Source organism: Macaca nemestrina, chromosome 14, assembly GCF_043159975.1.
Source record: "Macaca nemestrina isolate mMacNem1 chromosome 14, mMacNem.hap1, whole genome shotgun sequence".
Classification (NCBI taxonomy): Eukaryota; Metazoa; Chordata; class Mammalia; order Primates; family Cercopithecidae; genus Macaca; species Macaca nemestrina.
The window spans coordinates 52973422-53000292 of record NC_092138.1 but is presented as its reverse complement, the minus strand read 5'-3'; the positions used below and the strand labels follow the sequence as shown (position 1 = coordinate 53000292).

The 26871-nt window shown below is 35.9% G+C and overlaps 1 long non-coding RNA gene across 3 annotated transcripts in view; it reads left to right on the top strand.

Annotated features, from left to right (window-relative positions):
* Nucleotides 1–26871, top strand: part of LOC105498408 (uncharacterized) — an 869015-nt gene that overhangs the window by 168534 nt on the left and 673610 nt on the right. For all 3 annotated transcript variants that reach the window (XR_011612640.1, XR_011612638.1, XR_011612639.1), the window contains one exon: nucleotides 4525–4635. This is a non-coding gene — a long non-coding RNA (uncharacterized lncRNA). The remainder of the gene's footprint in view (nucleotides 1–4524; nucleotides 4636–26871) is intronic.

Sequence of the window (26871 nt, the reverse complement as noted above, 5' to 3'; positions counted from 1 at the left end):
AATTATACTTAATATAATTTATTTAATTAGGGTTTAAGTCTACCATCTTACTATCTTATGTACCACTTAGTATGTGTTTTAATAATTCCATTCCCTATTTTGACCTATGCAATTTTTGTTAGTATTTTAGTAGTTGCCCTGAAGATTATGGCATGTACCTTTGAGTTATTAAATAAAATGTAAATTATAACTTATTCTACTTCCTAGAATTCTGTTGAACTTCTTAGCCTCTGTGTCTACTTTCTCAGTTTCTTAGCTTCTCGGTTTCTCCACTTCTTACATTCAAATTATAGCAAATATTTTGAGAGAAAGTAGATATCAAATATCTGGATCACAACTCTGGCCTTCCCTTCTTTCTAAGATCTTGTATACTCTAGTCTACTGCTTTAATAGATCACCAATGTCCTCAAATAGAGGATATTTCTATTATTCTACTTTTAAAGATCTTTCCAGTAGGAGATCTGGTCTGAAAACAGCTATCCCATCATGTCTGGAACTGGAAAAATCTGCTTTCTGCATCAAGCCCACTGTAATCTTACTTTTCCCTTACAACTAATGAAACGATGTTTTTCAAGGTTTTTAATGGTGTCTGTGTTTTTTATTCAATCAATTTATTATAATACTACTCTCTACATATTTTGATACAGTTAGTATTCTCCTTGGACATCTTTCTTTTTGGTTTCTGGAGTACTACGTTCTCCTTTTCTACCTCCTACCATTCTCTTCACTCCTTCTCACTCTCCCTCACTGATTTCCATTCTTCCTCTATACCACAGGTCAGCAAACTTCCTGTAAAGGGCTAATACTAAGTATTTTAGGCATTGTGGATTGCATAGAGTTTTTGTCTCATAGTTTTCTTCCTTTGCTGCTTATGCTACCACTGCTGCCTCCAACTCTTCCTCCTCTTCTTCCTTTTGTTTTCATAACACTTTAAAAGGTTAAAAAAAAATCAAAACAACAACAAACAAACAAAAACTCTTCAGGACTATACACACGCAAGCCATGGGTTGGATTTGGCCCACAGGCTATGATTTGCTGACTCTTGCGCTATACTTTTTTTTTTTATTATTATTATTATACTTGAAGTTCTAGGGTACATGTGCACAACGTGCAGGTTTGTTACATATGTATACATGTGCCATGTTGGTGTGCCGCACCCATCAACTCATCATTTACATTAGGTATATCTCCTAATGCTATCCCTCCCCACTCCCCATAATAGGACCCGGTGTGTGATAATCCCCTTCCTGTGTCCAAGTGATCTCATTTTTCAATTCCCACCTATGAGTGAGAACATGCGGTATTTGGTTTTCTGTTCTTGTGATAGTTTGCTGAGAATGATGGTTTCCCGCTGCATCCATGTCCCTACAAAGGACACAAACTCATCCTTTTTTATGGCTGCATAGTATTCCATGGTGTATTTCCTTAATCCAGTCTGTCACTGATGGACATTTGGGTTGATTCCAAGTCTTTGCTCTTGTGAATAGTTGCACTAGACTTTTAACCCTGGAGTGGCCAAAGCACAGTTCTTGAACTCTTTCTCTTTTTTTGTCTACAGACATTACCTTGGAGACCTCACCCAGTGTCGTGGTTTTAAATTACATGTATATATTGGTGGCACCATAATTTATGTTGGAAGCCAGGACTTCTCCCTGAAGTACAGACTCATTTATCTAATTGCATAATCAAATCTCCACTTGGGTATCTACCAGGCACCTCTAACTTTACATGTCCAGAATTAAATTTCTTACCTTCATGGCTTCCAGAATGCTTCAATTTTAGTTTTCATCATATAAGTTAATGCCTCCTAAGATCACTTCTAACTTAGGTTGGATTTCTACCAGACTCACATCCTGAGAATGATTTGAGTGCCAGTAGCTTAATGGCACTCATTGGATGTGATTGCAGGAAACTATAGTAGGAAGTGGGGAAATGAGACAAGAAAGGGAAGGCAGTTAGAGGTACATAATCAAGGAAGTTTCCACAATAGACAACTGGCGCTAAATTGCCCTGGGGAAATCTGGAGCTCTTGTAAAATACATGTGTCAGCTTCATTCCACTCCGTGACAACACTGTGGTATTTATATACCAACTCCTGTCTGTTATTGGTGTGGGTGCTTGTCCAAGGGGAGAAAGTGGATATTGTTGGGTTTCTACATGCATGGGACAAGTTAGCTCCAGTCCCAGACAGCCTTCAAGCAAGAGATGTTGATGATGACAGTTAGAAGTTAAATGGTATGAACTTAAATATAAGATCCAGGGAATATGGGCAAGACACTGCTGTTATCTTCTGTACCCTTTAATGCCAACATGGCTCTGGGCTGCCATAATCTCTCTCTAGATTCTTGCAGTTGTCTCTTATCTGTTATCTAAATTTCCACTTTTATATCCCTTTAGAATGCTCTCAACACAACAGTCAAATGGATGCTGGTAAAACATAAGACAAATTGTGTCTTTTCTGTACTCAAAACCCTCTGTTGGCTTCCCATATTGCACAAGATAAAAGCAAAGTCCTTGTAAAGAGATTGCAGATCTTAGAAGATTTGCCTTAATCTCTCTAACTTCCTCTTCTACCACTTCTGTTCCTTACCATTTTGATCCAATGAATGGTCCTGTTTAATTTTTAAACATAAAAAAGCAGGCACTGCCTTAGGTCCTTGCAATCAATCATGACCCCTTCTGCCTAGATCCCTTCCCACAGGTAGTGCCATGACTTTTTCCACCTCTCTCTGTTTTTCTATTTTTATTTTTGGAGACAGTCTTGCTCTGTCACCCAGGCTAGAGTGCAGTGGCTCAATCTAGGCTCACTGCAACCTTCAACACTTGGGTTCAAGCAGTCCTCCCACCTCAGCCTCCCAAGTAGCTAGGATTACAGGCATGCACCACACCCAGCTATTTTTTTTTTTTTTTTGTATTTTTAGTAAAGATGGGTTTTACCATGTTGGCCAGGCTGATCTCGAACTCCTGACCTCAAGTGATCCGCCCGCTTTGGCCTCCCAAATTTCTGGGATTACAGGCGTGAGCCACCATGCCCAGCCCTCTCTCTGATTTTGACTCCAATATCTCCTCAGTTTGTCTATTACACTCAAAATTACCCCCAATCCCTATTTCTTTCTCTACTTAATTTTTTCCCTTACTTTTATCACTATGTAACATTCTAAATATTTTAAAATTAATTTTGTTTATTCTCTGTCCATCCTCTAGAATGTGAGCATCACCAGGACAGTTTTTCTTTGTTTGCTTTATTCACTTCTTTTTTTTTTTTTTTTTTTTTTGAGACAGAGTCTCGCTCTGTCGCCCAGGCTGGAGTGCAGTGGCCAGATTTCAGCTCACTGCAAGCTCCGCCTCCCGGGTTCACGCCATTCTCCTGCCTCAGCCTCCCGAGTAGCTGGGACTACAGGCGCCCGCCACCTCGCCCGGCTAGTTTTTTGTATTTTTTTAGTAGAGACGGGGTTTCACCGTGTTAGCCAGGATGGTCTCGATCTCCCGACCTCGTGATCCGCCCGTCTCGGCCTCCCAAAGTGCTGGGATTACAGGCTTGAGCCACCGCGCCCGGCCTGCTTTATTCACTTCTTTATCTTTGGTACATGAGAGTCAATCAACGTGTTTTTTACTGAATGAATGAAAGAAGCAGTTTAGAACCTAGTTACTGAAAATGACCCAGAGGTTGCTTTTTAATTTCTTAAGAGGCAAGGTAACATTTTTCTCAGGAAATTTAATAGCCCAATTTAGTAAAATGTTTTTCTTTTAACATATTTATACTGTAATATCCTTAAAGTTATGATGTGGTCAAATTTGTGGCCTTACTCCCAGTATTGTTCACTTAGGCCGTTATAGTACATGATGTGATATTTATTATTAATCAAGATACACTTTGAAAGCCCAATTATTTTTTAAATTTTGATTTTTCCATGAATCCTTTTGTATATTACAGGCTTAATACTATTTTATACATTAAATAGAAAAATTTGAGGGTAATCTGTTTGGCATACTCCTGTCTTATTTTTACAAAAGTTTTATTATAATAACCACAATTAATTTTTATCTTCATATGACATTATCTTCTTTATAATTGTATTGGACATTTTGGAAAGCTTCTGAATCAAATTTACAAATGTGATTTTGCTCTGATGTTTAGTGATTTTATTTATTGTTGTTACTTTACTACACATAGTTATCTCTGTTTTATAACTTGCCATTTCTCCAACTTTTCAAACAATGCATGCTTGCTATAAAAGACAAACAATATAGAAATGCATTAAATAAAAAGTAAACATTGCTCTTATTCCTACTCTACAAACAAATGTAGTTAATCACTTAGTATATATGTTTATTTATATACTTAGTTTATGTGATTTCTTTCTAGACACATAGAAGCATATAATTTTGATATTATTTTATATTTTTATATAGGTATGTATATGTTTATGAATATAGTACTATATGATTTATTATTTATTCTTATTGTAAGAACATCTAATATGAACTGTATCTTCTTAACAATTTTTTTTTTTTTTGAGACAGGTCTCTAACCCAGGTTGTAGTTCATTGGCACAATCTCAGCTCATTACAGCCTTGACCTCCTGGACTCAAGCCATCCTCCCACCTCGGCCTCCCAAGTAGCTGAAACCACAGGTATGTGCACCACACCCAGCAAATTTTTGTACTTTTTGTAGAGACGAGGTTTTGCCATGTTGCCCAGGCTGGTCTCGGACACCTGAGCTCAAGCAATCTGCCCACCTCAGCCTCCCAACGTGCTGGGATTATAGGCATGAGTCGCCATGCCCAGCAACAAAATTTTATGTATGTAATATATCAATTTTAACTATAGGCACAATGTTGCACAGCAGAACTCTAGAATTCATTCATTTTGTATGACAAAAATTTTAGTACTCTATAAATTAAAAGAATATGACATTGATGAGACTGACAATCCCATTTGTATTGGTTACTATCATCAGATCTGGATATGATTTTGAATTTTACAGATACTTATTTTTATTCAGATATGATTTTGTATACACTAATATTAAACTATGATTTTACCATGACTCGGGGATAAATTCTAAACAGCAGCATATATGTTAAGAAGGCAATGCGATAACTGAAAAAGTAAGCTGTCCTTTAGGTTTGAAACTTGACAACTATAAAAACCGTGAAGGCTGAAAGATAACTTGTATAAAATATAAAGAAATCCTAACCTTTTTAAAAAAGAACTGTCTTTATAAGATGAGTGAGAAGAAATAACTTAAAGAATATAGCCATGAGCAAGTCACCTATCTTTTCTTTCATAAAGATGTATGTCATATTAGATCAATTCTCTGCCTCTGCTTTATATATTCAATGTATATTTTTTCCTCCTCTATTCTTTGGGACTGAAATTACTTTAGAGAGTAGTTAGAGAAAATTGAAAGTGTTTTGGAATGTGTAAGAATACAAGGTTCAGACTGCAGTGAAAGCTTTAATAACTTGTGAATTATGTCATCTGTGAAATAACAATAGATGACAAACTCAGCTGTGAGCAGAATAAAAGCATCCTTTTAGTAAACGAAAATAATCTAATTTCTTTCTGGAGTTGTGATTCGCTTTAGATTTTCAGTGTTCCTTTTACAAAGATTTAATATACCATAAAGTATAACTTAGATACAATAAAGATATTATCTTTAGTAGAATCTGGGGTTCAAGTACTGGTATCTTATGTCTTAAACCTGCTTGGGTGGTCTCATGTTAAGAAAGAATCCCATTTGTATCTACCTAGAAATTTTACTAAGAGGCAGATTTCCTCTGCTACATGTATACTAGATTTTCTGATAAGGATTTTTTGAATCAGAAATCCATCATGTATTATTGCTAATACTGCCCACTTGATATTGAATTATTTTCTCTTGGACAACTAATAAACATCTCATACCTGAATTCTCCAAGACAGATCACTTGTTTTTGCCCAAACCTGTCTCTCTATGTTTTGTACTTCACAGTAAATGATGTCACCATTTATCAAGATGCCTAAGCCCAAATTCTGAGAGTCATTTTTTATTCCTTCGTTTCTTTACTACAAACAATGAATAAGATATATAACTATGTAAAATAAAATTATATAAAAATATAACCTCTTATCACTGGACCTTCTACTAATGCTCTTATAATTGTGTTACTATTGCAAAGTACTTGAGCCTCTGGCTAGTAATAGAGGGTTGTGAATTAGTGATAGAGTGAAGATGAAAACATGCAATTATAATTTATTTTAATCATAGATTAAAGATACATACTTTATTTTCTGCTTTTCTATCTAACCTTTACAGAATAAATTAGCCTAATCTAAGTGGAGAACAGCTTGGTGTGGACACAGGGAGATATTACAGACTTTTTCTGCTTTTATTTTCTCCAAACCTACTCTTCCCTCATTTCCCTTTTCTTTCCCATTTATGAGAAAACAAAAACAAAACATTGAACATTGACCAACTTACTTTTGGATAGTATATTCTAACACCATAGCGTTATTTTCTAATCACAATTAACATTATACTGTTCTTTGTGTTTCATTCCAAGAAAAAATTATGACTGCTTTATGGTAAAAAGTTTTATCTTCAGCAGATAGATGAAAATACTTCTTGCCTATTTCTCCTGGCAAAATTGCGTATACACAGGTTTGTAAGCCTCAGAGCCAAATATTCAGATAAAAATTAATGAGAAAATATACTAAAACAAAGCACTTTTTAATACCACCTGATATTCTGAGGTTATTTGTTAAATTACAACTCTTTATACCCCAAAACACCTTACAACAGAATTCGTGGCTTTCAGAAATGTTTCCCTTTGTGTTGAACATGTAATTAAACTGTTAAAAGTCACATGTGTGGAACACTCTTTGCTAAGAATAAGTCTATTATTATCTTCATCCTCCTTCTTTAGATTTTGGTTATCAGATATTATAACTCTCTGAAAATATCTGTTTTATTGGTTTACAGGTCTGTGTTCAGTCTGGCAGTCAGATTTCACATATCTGTTAGTAATACCCACAGAATAATACATCTCTGTGAAATATCAGGTTAGAAGCAATCGAATTGTATCGTGTAGCACGGTGAAAAATTAAACTGATATCTAGCAGAATTCAGCATTCTGTTTGTTGCACTTTCATCATAAACCTGTGTCAGCTTTATTCCTTTGGAAATCTCAGTCCAAATAATCTCTTCTCTGTTTTGAGTTCTATTTATTTTCTCCTTGGGAAAAATGACCACTTTTCTTCTTTCTTCCATGAACTATGAGTATTTACAGTATATAGTTCAATTTCTGCCTCCTACTTTACAGCCTTGTGATTAATTTCTCAAATTCAGTAGTTTCCACTTGTTTATACTTCAGGTAGCCATCCATAAAATCTTAAAGGATAGTCCATAAAAAGTTATATTATTTAGAAAACAGAATATTTATCCATAACCCCAATCACACTTATGTAACTACATTTATTTTTGCATGTTCCCTTCTCATCTTTTTTTCACATCAATCTGTTTATATGTGTCATTGATGTTATTCTGAGTTTTCACTTGGCAATATTTAATAGATATTATACTATACTCTTTGTAATAATCATTTAAAAAAATTTAATAATTTTTTGAATTAGTATTACCTAATAAGCATCTTGCCTTTAATTTTACAGTAATCACTGAAAACATTTTAATACCTGTTCAATATTCCGTATAGTGTATATGCCATAATTTAAGAAGCCATTTCCTTGATGCTTGTTACTTAGGTTTCTTCCAGTTTTTTCCTTCTTAAATTATGCTCCAATGAAAAGCTTTCATATCTATGGAAACAGACACAGTAAAAAAGAGAGAATGACAATGCTGTAAAATGTTAGCATTTGGATAGCAGGTGAAGAATATACAGGTATTCTTTGAAATATTTATGCAACTCTTCTATAATACTGAAATAATCTCAAAATAATATAAATGTCTATGTGAATCAGTGGAATTATTGGGTCAAATGTCACATACATTTTAAAAACTTCCTTTTATATTGTCTTTTTATACCAATAAATGGCATAACAGTATGTGAATATCTGTTTCATTGCTCAATTAACAAGTGATCTATGAATAATCCATGTAAAAAAGAGATTTTTACTCTTTGCTGTATTCAACAAGTTCTGAATTGGAAATGAAAGGCTGTGAAAATGTAAATAGTGAGAGATAAAGGGAGAGGGAAGAGATACTGCATTTAGAGGAAGATCCATGCCAATTTTTTTTTTTCCAGTTATCTTTGGAAGTACTCACACAAGAGAACAAGAGTGACAATAACAATAGATTGATTTATTTTTTCCTTTTTGGTGAGTTTCTATCTGGGCATATATTTTCTGTAAAGCAACCCCACTATTGTTAGTAAGATTTGAGACATTGATATATGCAGTCATAGAATCAAACAGTTTAAACCAAGCAGAGCTAGAATTTAGAGATTCCCCAACCCAAATCCCATGATTTTACTGATAAAAATATGAAAACCTAGGATTAAAGGGCATAGTGAAGTGTACAAAATTAATCAACAATAGAGCCATTTCTATAACAAAATCCTCTTTACTAATATTCCTGGGCGTTTTCCATAAACACCAGCATCTTAGTGATACGGTTTGGCTCTGTGTCCCTATGCAAATCTCACTTTGAATTATAATAATCCCCACATGCCAAGGGTGGAACCTGGTGGAGATAATGGAATCATGAGGGTGGTTTACCCCATACCGTTGTCGTGATAGTGAGTTCTCATGAGATCTGATGGTTTTATTAGGGGCTTCCCCCTTCTCTTGGCTCTCATTCTCTTTCCTACACCCTGTGAGAGGTGTCTTCTGTCATGATTGTAAGTTTCCTGAGGCCTACCCAGCCATGCAGAAATGTGAGTCAATTAAACCTCTTTGCTTTATAAATTACCTAGTCTCGAGGACATCCTTATAGCAGCATAAGAACAGACTTAGTAAGTCTATAGAAGGACAACATATACTACTATTGTCATGTAAAACTGACTTCCAGTTTCACGGTGGTTCTTCCCGTTTTTAGTAGTTCTAGGACTTCTTTATATCAGTGGATTATATACATTATTTAAAGTTCTTAAAGCAAATATATGAATGTGAACACAGGCCAGTGTTCATGCTAGACAAAATTATTTTGAAGAGCAGTGGAGTTCACTTAATAAACATTTGCAATTGGATAACTTCATTAGATATACTCTGCTGATTTTTCTCCAAATATGTATTTTGACTATCTATTGCATGTCACTTGCTCTTTCTTCTAGGTGCTTGGGACTGGGGATGCAACATAAAATGAAAGCTAATCTGGCTTTCATGGAACTTACATTTTATTGATGAACTTACATTCAAGTGGGCATCAGCCTAATGTGAACTAGATAAATTGCTCTTAAATGTAATTGCAATTAATTGTTAAGATAATTTCTATGATCTTTCTTCTGAGGGAAAAACCCTGTAAATCTATAGGAAGTACAGTGCTTAGAATCACCATTTGTAAAAATAAAAGCTTGAGGAGGAAAGATAGAAATATCCTTTCATGCTATCATATATTTTATAGAGTTGTTAACCATTTTAGTGCTAAAGAAATGCTAATTCACTAACCAACTTATTTATTTTTAGCATTTTGTATTTTCATGTTTCCTTCCACCAGATGTTAGAAATGTGACTCATTGCCTTCTAGCCCAAATCAGGGGGCATCATCATCTGAGATCTTTTTGGTGACTGAGTGCTTAACCAGATTTGCACCTCTGCTTAAGCCACCAAATTCACACCCAGGCATTTGTCACTAGGCAGCAGCCCATACCAGAGCCTCCAGTGGTTTGCTATTACAAAGAAACATGGCAAATGACATTTTTGTGCACACATGAACATGTACACTTATGGAATAAATACTTACAGAAAAGATTCAGACTTGAAAGGTTTGTAAGTTTTAAATTTGATAGACACTGTCATAATGTCCTTCAAGACACTTACACCAATTTATGTACTAACGAATGATCTATGAAAGCACCAACTTTTCCAAACACTTGTCAAAATTGTATGAGCTAAAAACTTGTTTTTCTTGGAAATGTTTTTCTAATATTTTTTTTAAATTTATCCAATTATAATTAAGGATACATGACTTTCACTTGATATCTGAAGAAGTGTCAATTCCCTAAATTTCTGGATAGTTTGAGCAGGTTCTGAAAAAAGTAGTACTTTTAGTTTTTTAATTTGGAGACTGAATTTTCACTTATTTTAGAAAAAGAAAGGTTGTTAAACTAAAAAAATATGTAGATATGTAGTTATTTGATGTTAGGAATACTTTTAGCACATCTCTTTCCTCTTTGACAAAAAAAAATCCTTATTTTGGATATGTGGATATTTCTATTGATATGGTACTTTGGATTCATAGAGGTGTGGGTGTTCTTCCATGAATAAGAATGAGATGAGTTCATTGAAAAGTATTGGAAGAAAGGCAGTGTCTTCTGTAAACAAAACCAATCTTTTAATTTTCTTGCTATCTTATGCTGAAGCAATGCACAGAGATTGGAACAATGTATTAAACTTATTCCCTTGAGATTTCCTGGAGGTGATTGTTTTCTGGGAGAATTATATTCCACTTGGCACATACTTTATTTTGGGGGAGAAAGGCTTAGAATTATTTTAACTTTCTGTGAGTTAGATAGTTGCTTTACTTTTGCAAAATGTGAAGACTCTTCTACAAGTAATGACATCTGTTTAATTCTACCATATGTTATTTTGGTGGCAGACAGATAGCTACCTGGAGAATAAGCTAAAAGGTACAAGATATAGATGTCATATGGGTTAAATTGCAAATCTTTTAAACAATAATTACAATTTAAGGTACTTCATCACATCATTCTTATAGATAAACATTTATGTCTAAAATGTACCAATTAGATGTTATATCTCATTATTTATGAATTTTATGAATTAACATGAAAAACATATTCCATTATTCATTAGCTTTGTATGGCAACTGCATTCTGTTTTTGATAAAACTTATGGGGTTCATCTCAAATTTCAGTGACATGAACTAGTAAGATTAAAGGTGGCATTTTGACTGACAGCTAGAAATCAAACTTGAGAACCTCATTGTGACAAATATAGTAGCCTACTTTGATATTTCTAGGTGTCATAAGGATGAAATAAGATTTTGTTGTAACATCGGCAATAATAGAGGAACATGTATTTTCTTTGAACCTACGGGGTTTGGGGGTTCTTTTCAAATTCGTTAATTCATTTTTATGTAATAAATACTTTTTTCATTCTGTATGGCAGGAATTTTTTAACTCCACACATTAGCTGATACTTTTTCTTTGGAAACAATTATTTCTTTGGAGAAAACATAACTTTTTTGGCACACAAGGCATTGTGCTAGGTACTTAACTCATTTTATAGATGAGAAAACTAGGCCTTAGAGAGCATAGGTAACTTATAAATGAGTGACAGTTCAGTGGTAGAGTCATAATATGAACTCATGAGTGTTGGACTTTAAAGGTCAATCTGTTAACATTACATTACTGCAGTTAGGCTAACTAGTGAGGAAAGGGGGGCAATTACTAGCTATTTGAACAGATGAATGTAACTGTCTAAACTTAATGGATCTTGAAGTGCATTTCAGGAAGCTACGATTTGAATTGGGGAAGAGAATCACAGTTATTTGCCCTTTTTAAAATCATTTGTTTGGCTCAAGACAAATGCCATCTTTGGATTTTTTTTTTTTTTAATGAAAGCATTTGTTGAAGTTCTTCTCTGTCATGGTTATATTATTTATGATCATATCTTAAATCCTCATTTCAAATCTGTGGTGTAAAGATGGAGAAACTGAGGCTTACTAGCTTGCCTAACAATGACAAATGGTCTAAGAGCCACTCAAAATTCAGACATTCCCATTATGCTTGTGGGTGGTGGAAGGCTAATCAAAATATAATCATTTTGTCCTATAGAGACAAAGATAAAAGGGTTTGACTGTTGTGCTTTCCTGAAATCTATAATACAAAGTTCTTAAATATTTGCCCCAAATCTTAAAAAAATTGTTTTCATTTATTTTTTGTTTTTGAAGACATTTTAACTTGAGTTCTCAAATGGGAAAAATGTGGCATTTTTTTCTGGTACCTTAAGATTTTAGAAAATATAGAAGTGATGATCTTATGACTCTGCCTTTTCCCACCAGAGTGGACCTACTTTTCAGAACCAAAATATCATTATTTTACCAGTGGGAGATATGGGGAAATGTTTTAGGTAACAGAATATACCATTTTGACACATGTCACCATTATTCCATTTCAGATATGCCTCAGGTCAAACACACTCTTTTTTTTTAAAATTTATTTATTATTATTATACTTTAAGTTGTAGGGTACATGTGCATAACGTGCAGGTTTGTTACATATGTATACTTGTGCCATGTTGCTGTGCTGCACCCATCAACTCGTCATTTACATCAGGTATAACTCCCAATGCAATCCCTCCCCCCTCCCCCCTCCCCATGATAGGCCCCGGTGTATGATGTTCCCCTTCCCGAGTCCAAGTGATCTCATTGTTCAGTTCCCACCTATGAGTGAGAACATGCGGTGTTTGGTTTTCTGTTCTTGTGATAGTTTGCTAAGAATGATGGTTTCCAGCTGCATCCATGTCCCTACAAAGGACACAAACTCATCCTTTTTGATGGCTGCATAGTATTCCATGGTGTATATGTGCCACATTTTCTTAATCCAATCTGTCACTGATGGACATTTGGGTTGATTCCAAGTCTTTGCTATTGTGAATAGTGCTGCAATAAACATACGTGTGCATGTGTCTTTATAGCAGCATGATTTATAATCCTTTGGGTATATACCCAGTAATGGGATGGCTGGGTCATATGGTACATCTAGTTCTAGATCCTTGAGGAATCGCCATACTGTTTTCCATAATGGTTGAACTAGTTTACAATCCCACCAACAGTGTAAAAGCGTTCCTATTTCTCCACTTCCTCTCCAGCACCTGTTGTTTCCTGATTTTTTAATGATCGCCATTCTAACTGGTGTGAGATGGTATCTCATTGTGGTTTTGATTTGCATTTCTCTGATGGCCAGTGATGATGAGCATTTTTTCATGTGTCTGTTGGCTGTATGAATGTCTTCTTTTGAGAAATGTCTGTTCATATCCTTTGCCCACTTTTTGATGGGGTTGTTTGTTTTTTTCTTGTAAATTTGTTTGAGTTCTTTGTAGGTTCTGGATATTAGCCCTTTGAGAGATGAGTAGATTGCAAAAATTTTCTCCCATTCTGTAGGTTGCCTGTTCACTCTGATGGTAGTTTTTTTGCTGTGCAGAAGCTCTTTAGTTTAATTAGATCCCATTTCAAATAAAAGCCTTTTGTAGAATATCCAAAGAGGAATTTGATGTCATGTTTCCCTGAAACCAATAGTTTCCCTGAAACCAACACATTACATTCTGCCTAGAACATGTGTCCGTGAGTTGAAATGGGCTGAACTAATTCTGAACTTGAACATTAACCTTATTGTTTAAAAAATTACCAAGAACTACAAGCAAATAAATTAAAGTCCCCAGGTGATTTGGGCTTGAGTTTAGTTTTAGGAAACTGAAATAAAGAGATATTTTGAGATTTTTTAAATGATCTTGCCTTCCACAATAAAATAATGATTTAAACTATCCAGTTCTGACATAGTAAGCTGTGAAGATGAGATTCACGAACTTTCTGTCACTTAGTACTTAAATACCCACAACAAATACAGCTTTTTCTATATAGCTTGGGTCTGTTTCCTTCAACAAGAATTAATTGCTTTGTGTTTATTTGGCTACACAAAATAGTTGGGTTTGTTTTGGAAGTGTGCTTTATACCATTTGTTTCCCATTGTCTCTGAGATGGGGCTATGATTCAGAAACAACCTCCTCCTAAGATTTATGAATTTTAACGAGGTTGTGCACAGGGAAATAAAAACTAGCAGGTAATAACTTATAGAGATATTAGAGGTGTTTATTTAAGATGTCTTTTGTAGCTAAGAATATTATTAAGCAAGGCTTTTAGTATTAGTCTTCCTCATCCAGGATAACCAACTAGGAAATTCCTGTTCTCTTCTACCTTACAAAATAAAGAAAGAGGTACTTCAACGGGTACTTTATATGACTTATTTTATTTCTTCATTAAACAATACCATGAGGTGGGAATTTTTATCTCTGGTTTACTAATGAGCAAGCTGAGGTTCAGTGAAGTTCAATAGCTTGCTCAAGGTCATAAATACAAAAAGTAGCAGAACTCAGATTTCAAAATACTAAATAAATGTTTGGTGAAATAAATGGATAAACAAAAAGTTGAGTTGTATTTATACTATGTCCAAATCCAAGGCACAAGTTTATATTGTGCAACAGCAGTAAAATTTATATCATTAGGGCCTTCATTCAGTGTAAGAATATGCAAAATAACAGTGTAGAGATAAATCTGGATGACTCCAGAAGCTCATTCCCCCATCTGCTTATGAGAGCTTAGTGAAGATCTTGCTTAGTTGCTTTGGGCTAGTTTAGTGAAAAAATGAGCTGAGCTGACACTAGAAGCTTAGTGTTTGAGGCCCTTCCCTAAAAGTTCCCCTCAACCTTGCCATATCTGTTATTGACTAGAGGGTTTCCATTGTTTTCTAATTGCATAAATTCTCCCTTCCTATTGTTTCTTATAAATATGTGAAGCTCTTAGAGGGCAGGAGCGCCCTCAATGGGAAAGCATCCCACCTAGCTTTGCTCAACTTAGCACATCTCTTTTTGGAATAATAAGTGATTTAAGGGATCAGCTGTCTTCTGATATTTCTCTGCTTTTAAGTTTTTACCCAATAATCAGTATTTAATGTGGACACCAGGTAGCATGTGTGTCTATGCTCCCTCTGCATAACATTAGAATGTCCTTCAGAGTTTAAAACAAAGCTAATGGTGATTAAATCTTTGTTAATGTTTTATGTGATCATGTTGGAAGAGAATTCTTTGAAGTTGAGCTGTTTAAAGTATATTCTGTTATCATCTATTCTTACCTTAATGCTTTCCTTTCCGTTGATGTATGCCTGATAATCCCCCAAATGTGGACACAGTCTACTCTGGGATCAGCTTCATCAAAATCGACCCAAAATTCAGAAGAAATGTTATACACTGATATTATTCAGCATAAATCATCTATGTCAGAAAGAAACTTCTTTTAGGAGGTAGAGGGAATCCCACAAGGAAATAAAAATAGGCCATTTTCAAACCAGTGAGTTTCTCTCTTTCTCTGTCTCCCTTCTCATTCTTACACCTTTCCCTTTCTTCTCATTCGCATGACCCTTCTCTCTCCTTGACTTTTCTTTCTCCAGTGAATATGCTGGAGGAAAAGTAAAAATATACAATGAAAATTATTTCCTAAAATCTATATAAATCTTTGTGTCAATGAAGCTTTTCATTGGTGTGATAAAATGTGTTACATATTTGTAAATTCATTCAGCTTTCCCTAGTGACCATGTCACTTTTCTTTTCCAAGACAAATATATGATTTTCCAGAAAATTCAATATTTGTGGGTCTTAAATAATTTCGTGCCTATTTGTTAAGAGAGATGTAGAAAATATACAATTTATGACAGGAGCAAATCTTGTCTTCTTTCATTTCATTGTGAAGGGATCACAAGTGATTCTTTTGTCTCTCATTTTAAAAATACCCCAATATCTTATTGGGGGAAAACACAGTCCCTAAAATACAAAATCATAATTTGAAATTAACAAACAAATGTGGTGCACTCGTCTTTTAGTATTATTTTTATAATGTTGAAAACATCAAATTTCTGCCATTTATTACCACATAGTAATGTTTGAATCAGTTAAACGTTTTATTTATTTGTTTATTTATTTATTTTCTTTAACTTTTATTTTAAGTTCCAGGGTACATGTGCAGAATGTGCAGCTTTGTTACATAGGTGTGCCATGGTGGTTGGCTGCGCATATCAACCCATCACCTAGGTATTAAGCCCAGCATCCATTATATCTTCTTTCTGATTCTCTCCCTCCCCACTGACCCAGCAAGCCCCAGTGTGTGTTGTTGCCCCCATGTGTCCATATGTTCTCATCATTCAGCTCCCACTTATAAGTGAAAACATGCGGTATTGTTTTTCTGTTCCTGCATTAATTTGCTGAGGATAACGGCTTCCAGTTCCATCCATGTTCCTACAAATGACATGATCTTGTTCCTTTTTTAAATTTTATTTTGTTATACTTTAATTTATGGGATACATGTGCAGAACGGGCAGGTTTGTTACATAGGCATACACGTGCCATGGTGGTTTAGTGCGCCCATCAATCCATCGTCTACATTTGGTATTTCTCCTAATGCTCTCCCTCCCCTAGCCCCCCACCGACTGACAGGCCCCGTTGTGTGATGTTTCCCTCACACATGTGTGATGTGTCCATGTGTTCTCATTGTTCAACTCCTACTTATGAGTGAGAACATGCAGTGTTTGGTTTTCTGTTCCTGTGTTAATTTGCTGAGAATGATGGTTTCCAGCTTCATCCATGTCCCTACAAAGGACACGAAAGTGGTGTTTGGTTTTCTGTTCTGGTGTTAGCTTGCTGAGAATGATAGTTTCCAGCTTCATCCATGTCCCTGCAAAGGACACGAACTCATCCTTTTTTATGGCTGCATAGTATTCCATGGTGTATATGTGCCACATTTTCTTTATCCAGTCTATCATTGATGGGCATTTTGGTTGGTTCCAAGTCTTTGCTATTGCAGACAGTGCTGCAATAAACATACATGTGCATGTGTCTTTATAGTGGAATGATTTATAATCCTTTGGGTATGTACCCAGTAATGGGATTGCTGGGTCAAATGGTATTTCTGGTTCTAGATGCTTGAGGAATCACCACACTGTCTTCCACAATGGTTGAACTAATTTACATTCCCACCAACAATGTACAAGCATTCCCATTTCTCCACGTCCTCTCCAGAATCTGTTGTTTCCTGATTTTCTAATGATTGCTATTCTAGCTGGTGTGAGATGGTATCTCATTGTGGTTTTGATTTGCATTTCTCTAATGACCACTAATGATAAGGTTTTTTTTTCATATGTTTGTTGGCTGCATAAATGTCTTCTTTTGAGAAGTATCTGTTCATATCCTTCGCTCACTTTTTGATGGGGTTGTTTGTTTTGTTTCTTCTAAATTTGTTGAAATTTTCATAGATTCTGGATATTAGCCCTTTGTTAGATGGATAGATTGCACAAATTTTCTCCCATTCTGTGGGTTGCCTTTTCACTCTGATGTTAGTTTATTTTACTGTGCAGAAGCTCTTTAGTTTAATTAGATCCCATTTGTCAATTTTGGCTTTTGTTGCAATTGCTTTTGGTGTTTTAGTCATGAAGTCTTTGCCCATGCCTATGTCCAGAATGGTATTGTCTAGGTTTTCTTCTAGGGTTTTTATGGTTTTAGGTCTTATGTTTAACTCTTTGATCCATCTTGAGTTGATTTTTGTATAAGGTGTACGAAAGGGGTGCAGTTTCAGTTTTCTGCATATGGCTAGCCAGTTTTCCCAACACCATTTATTAAATAGGGTATCCTTTCCCCTTTGCTTGTTTTTGTCAGGTTTGTCAAAGATCAGATGGTTGTAGATGTGTGGCATTATTTCTAAGGCCTCTGTTCTCTTCCATTGGTCCATATATCTGTTTTAGTAGCAGTACCATGCTGTTTTGGTTACTATAGTCTTGTGGTATAGTTTGAAGTCAGCATGATGCCTCCAGCTTTGTTCTTTTTGCTTAGGATTATCTTGGCTATATGTGTTCTCTTTTGGTTCCATATGAAATTTAAATTAGCTTTTTTTTTTTTTCTAATTCCATGAAGAAAGTCAATGGTAGCTTAATGTGGATAGCATTGAATCTGTAAATTACTTTGGGCAGTATGACCATTTTCACGATATTGATTCTTCCTATCCATGAGCATGGAATGTTTTCCCATTTGTTTGTATCCTCTCTTATTTCCTTGGGCAGTGGTTTGTAGTTCTCCTTGAAGAGGTCCTTCACATCCCTTGTAAGTTGTATTCCTCAGTATTTTATTATCTTTGTAGCAGTTGCGAATGGGAGTTCACTCATGATTTGACTCTCTGTTTGTCTATTATTAGTATACAGAAATGCTTGTGATTTTTGCACATTGATTTTTGTATCCTGGGACTTTGCTGAAGTTGCTTGTCAGCTTAAGGAGATTTTGTGCTGAGAGGATGGGGTTTTCTAAATACACAATCATGTCAACTGCAAACAGAGACAATTTGACTTCCTCTCTTCCTATTTGTACACCCTCTATTTCTTTCTCTTGCCTGATGGCCCTGGCCAGAACTTCCAATAATATGTTGAATAGGAGTTATGAGAGTGAGCATCCTTGTCTTGTGCCAGTTTTCAAAGGGAATGCTTCCAGCTTTTGTCCATTCAGTATGATATTGGCTGTGGGTCTGTCACAAATAGCTGTTATTGTTTTGAGATATTTTCCATCAATATCTAGTTTATTGAGAATTTTTAGCATGAAGCAGTGTTGAATTTTTTAAGGCCTTTTCTGCATCTATTGAGATAATCATGTGGTTTTTGTCACTGGTTCTGTTTATGTGATGGATTACGTTTGTTGATTTGTGCATGTTGAATCAGTCTTGCATCCTAGGGATGAAGCCATTTTGATCATGGTGTATGAGCTTTTTGATATGCTGCTGGATTTGTTTTGCCAGTATTTTATTGAGGATTTTCACTTCAATGTTCATCAGAGATATTGGCCTGAAATTTTCTTTTTTTGTTGTGTATCTGCCAGGTTCTGGTAGCAGGATAATGCTGGCCTCATCAAATTAATTAGGGAGAAGTCTCTCTTTTCCTATTGTTTGGAATTGTTTTAGAAGGAATGGTACTAGCTTCTCTTGGTACCTCTGGTAGAATTCAGCTTTGAATCCATCTTGTCCTGGACTGTTTTTGGTTGGTCTGCTATTAATTACTGCCTCAATTTCAGAACTTGTTATTGGTCTATTCAGGGATTCGACTTCTTACTGGTTTAGTCTTGGGAGGGTGTATGTGTCCAGAATTTATTCATTTTTTTCTAGATTTTCTACTTTATTTGAGTAGAGGGTGGGATATGCTGAACTAGACCACTTGGTTCTCTGGCTTCAGCTGCCTTTCCAGGGGAGTGAATGGTCTGTCTTGCTGGCATTTGAGGCGCCACTGGGGTATGAAAAAAAACTCCTGCAGCTAGGTCAGTGTCTGCCCAAATGGCCGCCCAGTTTCATGCTTGAAACCCAGGGCCCTGTTGGTGTAGGCACCTGAGGGAATCTCCTGGTCTGCAGGTTGCATAGACTGTGGGAAAAGCGCAGCATCTGGGCCAGAATGCATCGTTCCTCATGGCACAGTCGGTCATGGCGTCCCTTGGCTAGGGGAGGGAGTTCCCCGACCCCTTGTACTTCCCAGGTGAGGTGAAACCCTGCCCTGCCTTGGCTCACCCTATGTGGGCTGCTCCCACTGTCTAATCAGTCCCAGTGAGATGAGCTGGGTACCTCAGTTGGAAATGCAGAAATCACCTACCTTCTGCGTTGATCTCGCTGGGAGCTGCAGACTGGAGGTGTTCCTATTTGGCAATCTGGCCAACCACTTTTAAACAAAAGTTTTATAGGTTCATAACATCAGTTCTGTAGAAGAACAAAAGCCTCTCTCATACTGTTGGTGAAAGTGGAACTTGAAATCTATTCTAGGATGAAATTTTGCAGTAGTTACTATATTAGTTCATTCTCACATTGCTATAAAGAACTACCTGAGACTCGGTAATTTATAAAGAAAAATGGTTTAATTGGCTCATGATTCTGTAGGCTGTATAGGAAGCATGGCTGGGAAGGCCTTAGGAAACTTATAATAATGACAGAAGGCAAAGGGGAAGCAAGCACATCTTCACATGGCCAGGAGGACAGAAAGTGAATGAGGGAAGTGCTGCACATTTTCAAACAACCAGATCTCGTGAGAACTCACTATTATGAGAATGCAAGGGGGAATCCACCCCCATAATCCAATCACCTCCCACCAAGTCCCTCCCTCAACATTGGGGATTACAATTCAACATGAGATTTGGGTGGGGATACAGAACCAAATCATATCACTTACCAAAGTTGAAATATATTATAAAATGCACCAAGATATAAGTACACTGTTGTGATTATAGCTCTCTTTGTGAGATCAAATATAATTGTGATAAATTGCTATAATCTAGGCACTTATTAAGTGCATTACACACATCTACATGATACAGTCACTGCTAAAACCATACAGATATGTATATGTTGGCTTGAATTAAACCTTTAAGATCATGATTAAATGAAAAGTATGATATATAAGAGTGATTATAGAATTTTTATATGCTTTAAAATGGATATATGAGGCCAGGTGCAGTGACTCACGTCTGTAATCCCAGCACTTTGGGAGGCCTAGGCGAGTGGATCACAAGGTCAGGAGGTCGAGACCATCCTAGCTAACATGGTGAAGCCCCATCTCTACTAAAAAATACAAAAAATTAGCCGGGTGTGGTGGTGGGCACCTGTAGTCCCAGCTACTTGGGAGGCCGAGGCAGGAGAATGGCATGAAGCCGGGAGGTGGAGCTTGCAGTGAGTCAAGATCGCACCACTGCACTCCAGCCTGGGCGACAGAGCGAGACTCTGTCTGAGAAAAAAAAAAAAAAAAGGATATATGAATGCAGCTGTATGCATGGAAACTGTTCCTGGGGGTAGAGACAAGCAACTGTTAATAGTGGTTCCCTTTGTGGTGAGCGACTCATAGGTAGGGATTGCAGGGGCTTTAACTTTTTATTATATACTTCTCTGAGCATATATAATGTCTAATCATTTATATGTTTACCTTTATTATTTTTAAATACAAAGAGGATAGTGAGATAATAGACCATCCTGAGCATTAAAATATAACAAAAAATGTAATTTGGAAAATATTAACTTGTGGCTGACACTAGTAAAACATTGCCCTATAAATCTAGAACTTACTGTACCTCCTCTATAAAAAGGAATCCTGATTTTAAACTAGATGCTCAGGATTCCTGGAACGAGTTTTAGAATGACTGAATAGAATTGGAGAGGCAGAGCTCAGAAAAATTTCTTGGTAACAGAAAAAATGAACAATTAGTAATGTGTTTGCTCAGGCCACAGCAGACAGGGGAATTCAATCAGGTGCATGGGATAATGGGAAGAAGTAATTATCTCCTGTTCTTCATGCCATGTTCATACAAACTCTAAGCCTCATTTTCCTCTGAGCCTGTTGGAAGATGTCATGGACTCTTGCGTACCCACAGCAATCAACGGTCCCTTAGTCACAGAGCAGTGTCCATGTTCCCTCTTTTGATGCTCCGGTGCTCACTGAATGGATGTGTGGATCCATTGTCACTGCACCGTGGGATCTGGTTCTGGCCAGGGTTGCTGCTCCAGCTGTCATCTCCTGCTAGCACCTATACCAGGGAGGTAGCAGCTGGATTTCTCAGTGTTCCCATTAAAATAGGAAGAAATAATAAAGCTCAAAACAAATGAGAATTTTCAAAACAAATGAGAATTTGTTTTGAGTTTTGTTATCAATTTCAGAGCAGAATTCACAAAATATTTCAAATGATATTACCCTGTGGCATACTCAGACTCTTCCTTCTTTTCTGACATCATCCCTTTTTCTTCCCTTTGCAACAAAACCAAACTTGTATACCATGAGCTTCTTGAGTCTCAGCTGAATTCTGCTACTGGAGAGGTTAGAGGTGAACTTGAATCATTGGCATGCTGACTCTGGAAAGCTTTCATATGCCTCTCATAAGAATTATTATTTTTGTTTATTATTGTCTATTAATGATTGTTATTTTTATTTCCTAAGAATAGAATGACATTGATTCTGTCTATACCATGAGGAGCAAGTCACAGATTGATATGGCTTTAGTGACTACACAGATGCTGATATTCCCAAATACTGTAATGCTTTCTGAGGTCTAAAACAGAAAGTCATTACTCTGGATAACATGTAGCTATCCCACATATTTCAACTTGGAATCACTATCTGTCCTTCATATGATAGGTAAAAGTACAGGACTTTGGAATCATTGGTCAGAATTCTTTTTCATTTGCTAGTTGCATAATCTAGTGAAGGTATAATTATCTAATGTCTTTGAGTCCCAATTCTCTCATATCTAAGGGTAGGTGTGAAAAATGTAAATAATGATTGTGAACTGCATAGAACAAAACACTACTTGGCACATAGTAAGAATTCCACAAAAATATGGAACTTGGATAGTTAATACTTTTTCTCACTCATTAATGGTACCAGTCTACACTGGTCTCCACAGCTAGAAAAAATAATGTAAATTATCTGGTACATAATAAATTTTATATAAGTTATTGTACTAATGTAACATAAAATTACATAACTTTATTAATATTTCCCAATATAACTTAATACTTTAAATTATGTTGTGATTAATAAATGTTTTGTTGTATATTATAAGCATATAGCATCAAACACCATTACATAAGTCTTTTCTATAGAAATACTACTATTATTATTATTATAATATACCATAATATTATTATTACTGGTCTTTTCCATTATACATTCTTAATTTTTCTCTTATCTGTCTCCTGTATCCCTCTGAGACTGAGATCTTTCAGTTCATGCACATATCAATTCTCTATTCTTGTAATAATCAAATACATTTTACTGCCAGTTGTATACCTCTTCAAACTGTTCTCCACAATGCAAATAATAATCTTTCTAAAATGCAAATATGTTAATATTCTTCTTTAATTTACCACCACATTCAGTGGTTCTTAGTTGTTCACATGGTAAATTCCATGCCTCCAAGAAAGTACACTATCTTCCTGAATTCATCCCATCCCCATCCCCATTTCTCACCACACCTTACAAATTCTGATCTACTCATTCTAAGCCATTAGTTATGTTTTTAAATGAATGATGATCAATCATATATATATAACCTTTTACTCATGTTGACACATTTGCCTAAAATAATGTTGAAGTCTATATGGTTTTCAAGCTCATTCAAACCTTATGTGTACAAGAAAATTTGGTCAGGTCACCTAATTGTGTTTTGGGGTGCTGAGATCAGCAAGTAAATAGTGTGGTAAATGCAGGTGTTTCCAGAGGTTCTGTAAAATACTGTGGTATTCACCTTTTTGTGATTCCTGCTGACTTTTTATTGTTGTTCCGACTCTTAAATTCTAATAATTGTAAGTGAAGTTATTCCTTTAGCATTCCAAAAGCATGACATCTGCTGAAGTCAAATCTTTTAAAATAGCACCTGAGTCTGTTGGCTGTATGAATGTCTTCTTTTGAGAAATGTCTGTTCATATCCTTTGCCCACTTTTTGATGGGGTTGTTTGTTTTTTTCTTGTAAATTTGTTTGAGTCCTTTGAAAAAATGCTCATCATCACTGGCCATCAGAGAAATGCAAATCAAAACCACAATGAGATACCATCTCACACCAGTTAGAATGGCGATCATTAAAAAGTCAGGAAACAACAGGTGCTGGAGAGGATGTGGAGAAATAGGAACACTTTTACACTGTTGGTGGGATTGTAAACTAGTTCAACCATTATGGAAAACAGTATGGCAATTCCTCAAGGATCTAGAACTAGATGTACCATATGACCCAGCCATCCCATTACTGGGTATATACCCAAAGGATTATAAATTATGCTGCTATAAAGACACATGCACACGTATGTTTATTGCAGCACTATTCACAATAGCAAAGACTTGGAATCAACCCAAATGTCCATCAGTGACAGATTGGATTAAGAAAATGTGGCACATATACACCATGGAATACTATGCAGCCATCAAAAAGGATGAGTTTACGTCCTTTGTAGGGACTTGGATGCAGCTGGAATCCATCATTCTTAGCAAACTATCACAAGAACAGAAAACCAAACACCGCATGTTCTCACTCATAGGTGGGAACTGAACAATGAGATCACTCGGACTCAGGAAGGGGAACATCACACACCGGGGCCTATCATGGGGAAGGGGGAGGGGGGAGGGATTGCATTGGGAGTTATACCTGATGTAAATGACGAGTTGATGGGTGCAGCACAGCAACATGGCACAAGTATACATACGTAACAAACCTGCACGTTATGCACATGTACCCTACAACTTAAAGTATAATAATAATAAATAAATTAAAAAAATAAATAAATAAAATAAAATAGCACCTGAAATTCTAAGTTTCATTTGTTTATAGATATGTCCTTTCTTTACTAGTACTGTAAGCTTCTGAAGGCCAACACTGTATCTACTTGTCACTTTATTCTTAGAATTGTGCTCTCACCAGAGAATTCTGTTTGTTGAAGGGATAGATGGGTTTATGGATAGGCACAAGAATGAGTGATATTACTCAAATGAAGCTTGAGATCTTGGACACTCATTGCATAGCATGAGTTTCTCACAGCTTTCCATGCTGCAAGTAAAGACTTGGGGAAATCAGCGTTTTCTCATACATACATGCTGTAAAACAGTACAACCACTCTGGGAAATGTTCTGGCATTTTGTTATGAAACTAAACATATGCCTACCCTATGACACAACAATTCACTTTAACTGAGAGGGAAAAAAATAATTCTTTCTTTTCTGAAGAAATTTATGTAGGATTGGTGTTATTTAGAGAAACCATCTGTGTCTGGAGTTTTCTTTATGGGAAGGTTTTTAAATCACAGATTTAATTTCTTTCATTGATACTGGTGTTCAGATTTTGTGTTTTGTCTTCTGGTATGCTGTATTTTTAAGTAAATATGTCCAATTCATCTAAGTTGTTAGATTTTTTTGTCATAAAAATTGTTAGCAATATTCTGTTAGTATCCATTTAATATCTATAAGATCTTTAATGACAGTCCCTCTTGTATTAATATCAACAATTTGTCTTCTCTTTTATTAATCAATTTTCTTGGAGACAAGGTCTTACTCTGTCACACAGGCTGGAGTGCAGTGGTGCAATTTGGGCTCACTGCAGCCTCCATCTCTGGGGTTTAAGCAATTCTGCCTCAGCTCCCTGAGTAGCTGAGATTACAGGCACCTGTCACCATGCCTGGCTAATTTTTGTATTTTCAGTAGAGATGGGGTTTCACCATATTGACCAGGCTGGTCTCAAACTCCTGACATCAAGTAGTCTGCCCACCATGGCCTCCCAAAATGCTGGGATTACAGACATGAGCCGCTGCACCCAGCCTATTAATCAACTTTTTATATCTGTTATCGATACAGAATAATTATACATATTTATGGGATACATGTGATATTTTGACACATGCCTACAACATGTAATGGTTAAGCAAAGCTCTTTAGGATATCCACCACCTCAAACACTTATCATTTCTTTGTGTTTGGAACACTCTAGATTTTCTCTTCTAAATATTTTAAAATATACAACAAAATTGTTAACTATAGTCACCCTACTGTGCTCTCAAACACTGGAACTTATTTCTTCTATCCAACTGTATGTTTGTGCTCATTAGCCAGCCTCTCTTCACACCCCCTCTCCCTCCTGGCCCTATTGCCTCAAGCCTCTGGTAACAATGATTATGTTCTCGATCTCCTTGAAATAAATTTTATAGCTTCCACATATAAATAGGAATGTGCAATATTTGTCTTTCTGTGCCTGGCTTATTTCATTTAACATAATGTTGCTACACATGACAAGATTTCATTCTTTTTTGTGGCTAAATGATATTCTCTTAATTATATATACCACATTTTTCTTGATCCATTTGTCCTTTGACGGACACAGGTTGATTCAATATTTTGGCTCTTGTGAAAAGTGCTGCAATAAACATGGGAGAGTAGGCATCTTATTGATAAACAGATTTCCTTTTCTCTTGATGAATATCCAGTAGTGGAATTGCTGGATTGTATGGCAGTCCTATTTTTAGTTTTTTGAGAAATCTCCAAATTATTGTCCATAATAGGTCTCCTAATTTACATTTCCAGCAACAGTATGTAAGAGTTATTTTTTTCTCCTCATTCTTGCCAGCAGTTGTTATTTTTTTGATTTTTTTTGACAATAGCCATTCTAACTAGGATGAGATGATATCTCATTGTGGTTTTAATTTCCCTGATGATTAGTTATATTGCACATTTTTTCATATACTTGGTAGCCATTTGTGTCTTCTCTTAAGAAATGTCAATTCAGATCTTTTGCCCACTTTTTAATTGTATTACATTCTACAACTTTACTGAATTCATTTATCAGTTCTAAGAAATTTTTGGTTGGCTCTGGGTTTTTCTATATTTAGGGTTATGTTGTATACAGAGAGACAATTTGAATTCCTCTTTTCAATTTCAAATGCTTTCTATTTCTTTCTCTTGCTCGATTGCTCTGGTTAAGACTTTCAGTACTAGGTTCAATTCTAGAGGGGTGGAAGTGAGCATTTTTGCCTTGTTCCAGTTCTTAAGAGGGAAGTCTTTCAGCTTTTCCCCTTTCACTGTGATGGTAGTTGTGGATTAGTCATACAAGGCCTTGATTATGTTGAGGTATGTTCTTTCTATGCCTAAGTTTTTGAGAGTTTTTATCATGAAGAGTTACTGAATTTTATCAAATGCTTTTTCTGTCTATTTATGTGATCATTTGGGTTTTGTCCTTCATTCTGTTGATATGATATATCATGTTTAGTGATTTGCACATGTTAAGCCACCCTTGCATTCCTGGGATAAATCCCATTTGATCATATTGTGTTATTTTTTGATGTGTTGTTAAATTTGGTTTGCCAGTATTTTGTTGAGGATTTTCGCATTTATGTTCATCAAGGATATTGGATTGTAGTTTTCCTTTTTGTTGTGTCATTGCTCTGGTTTGGG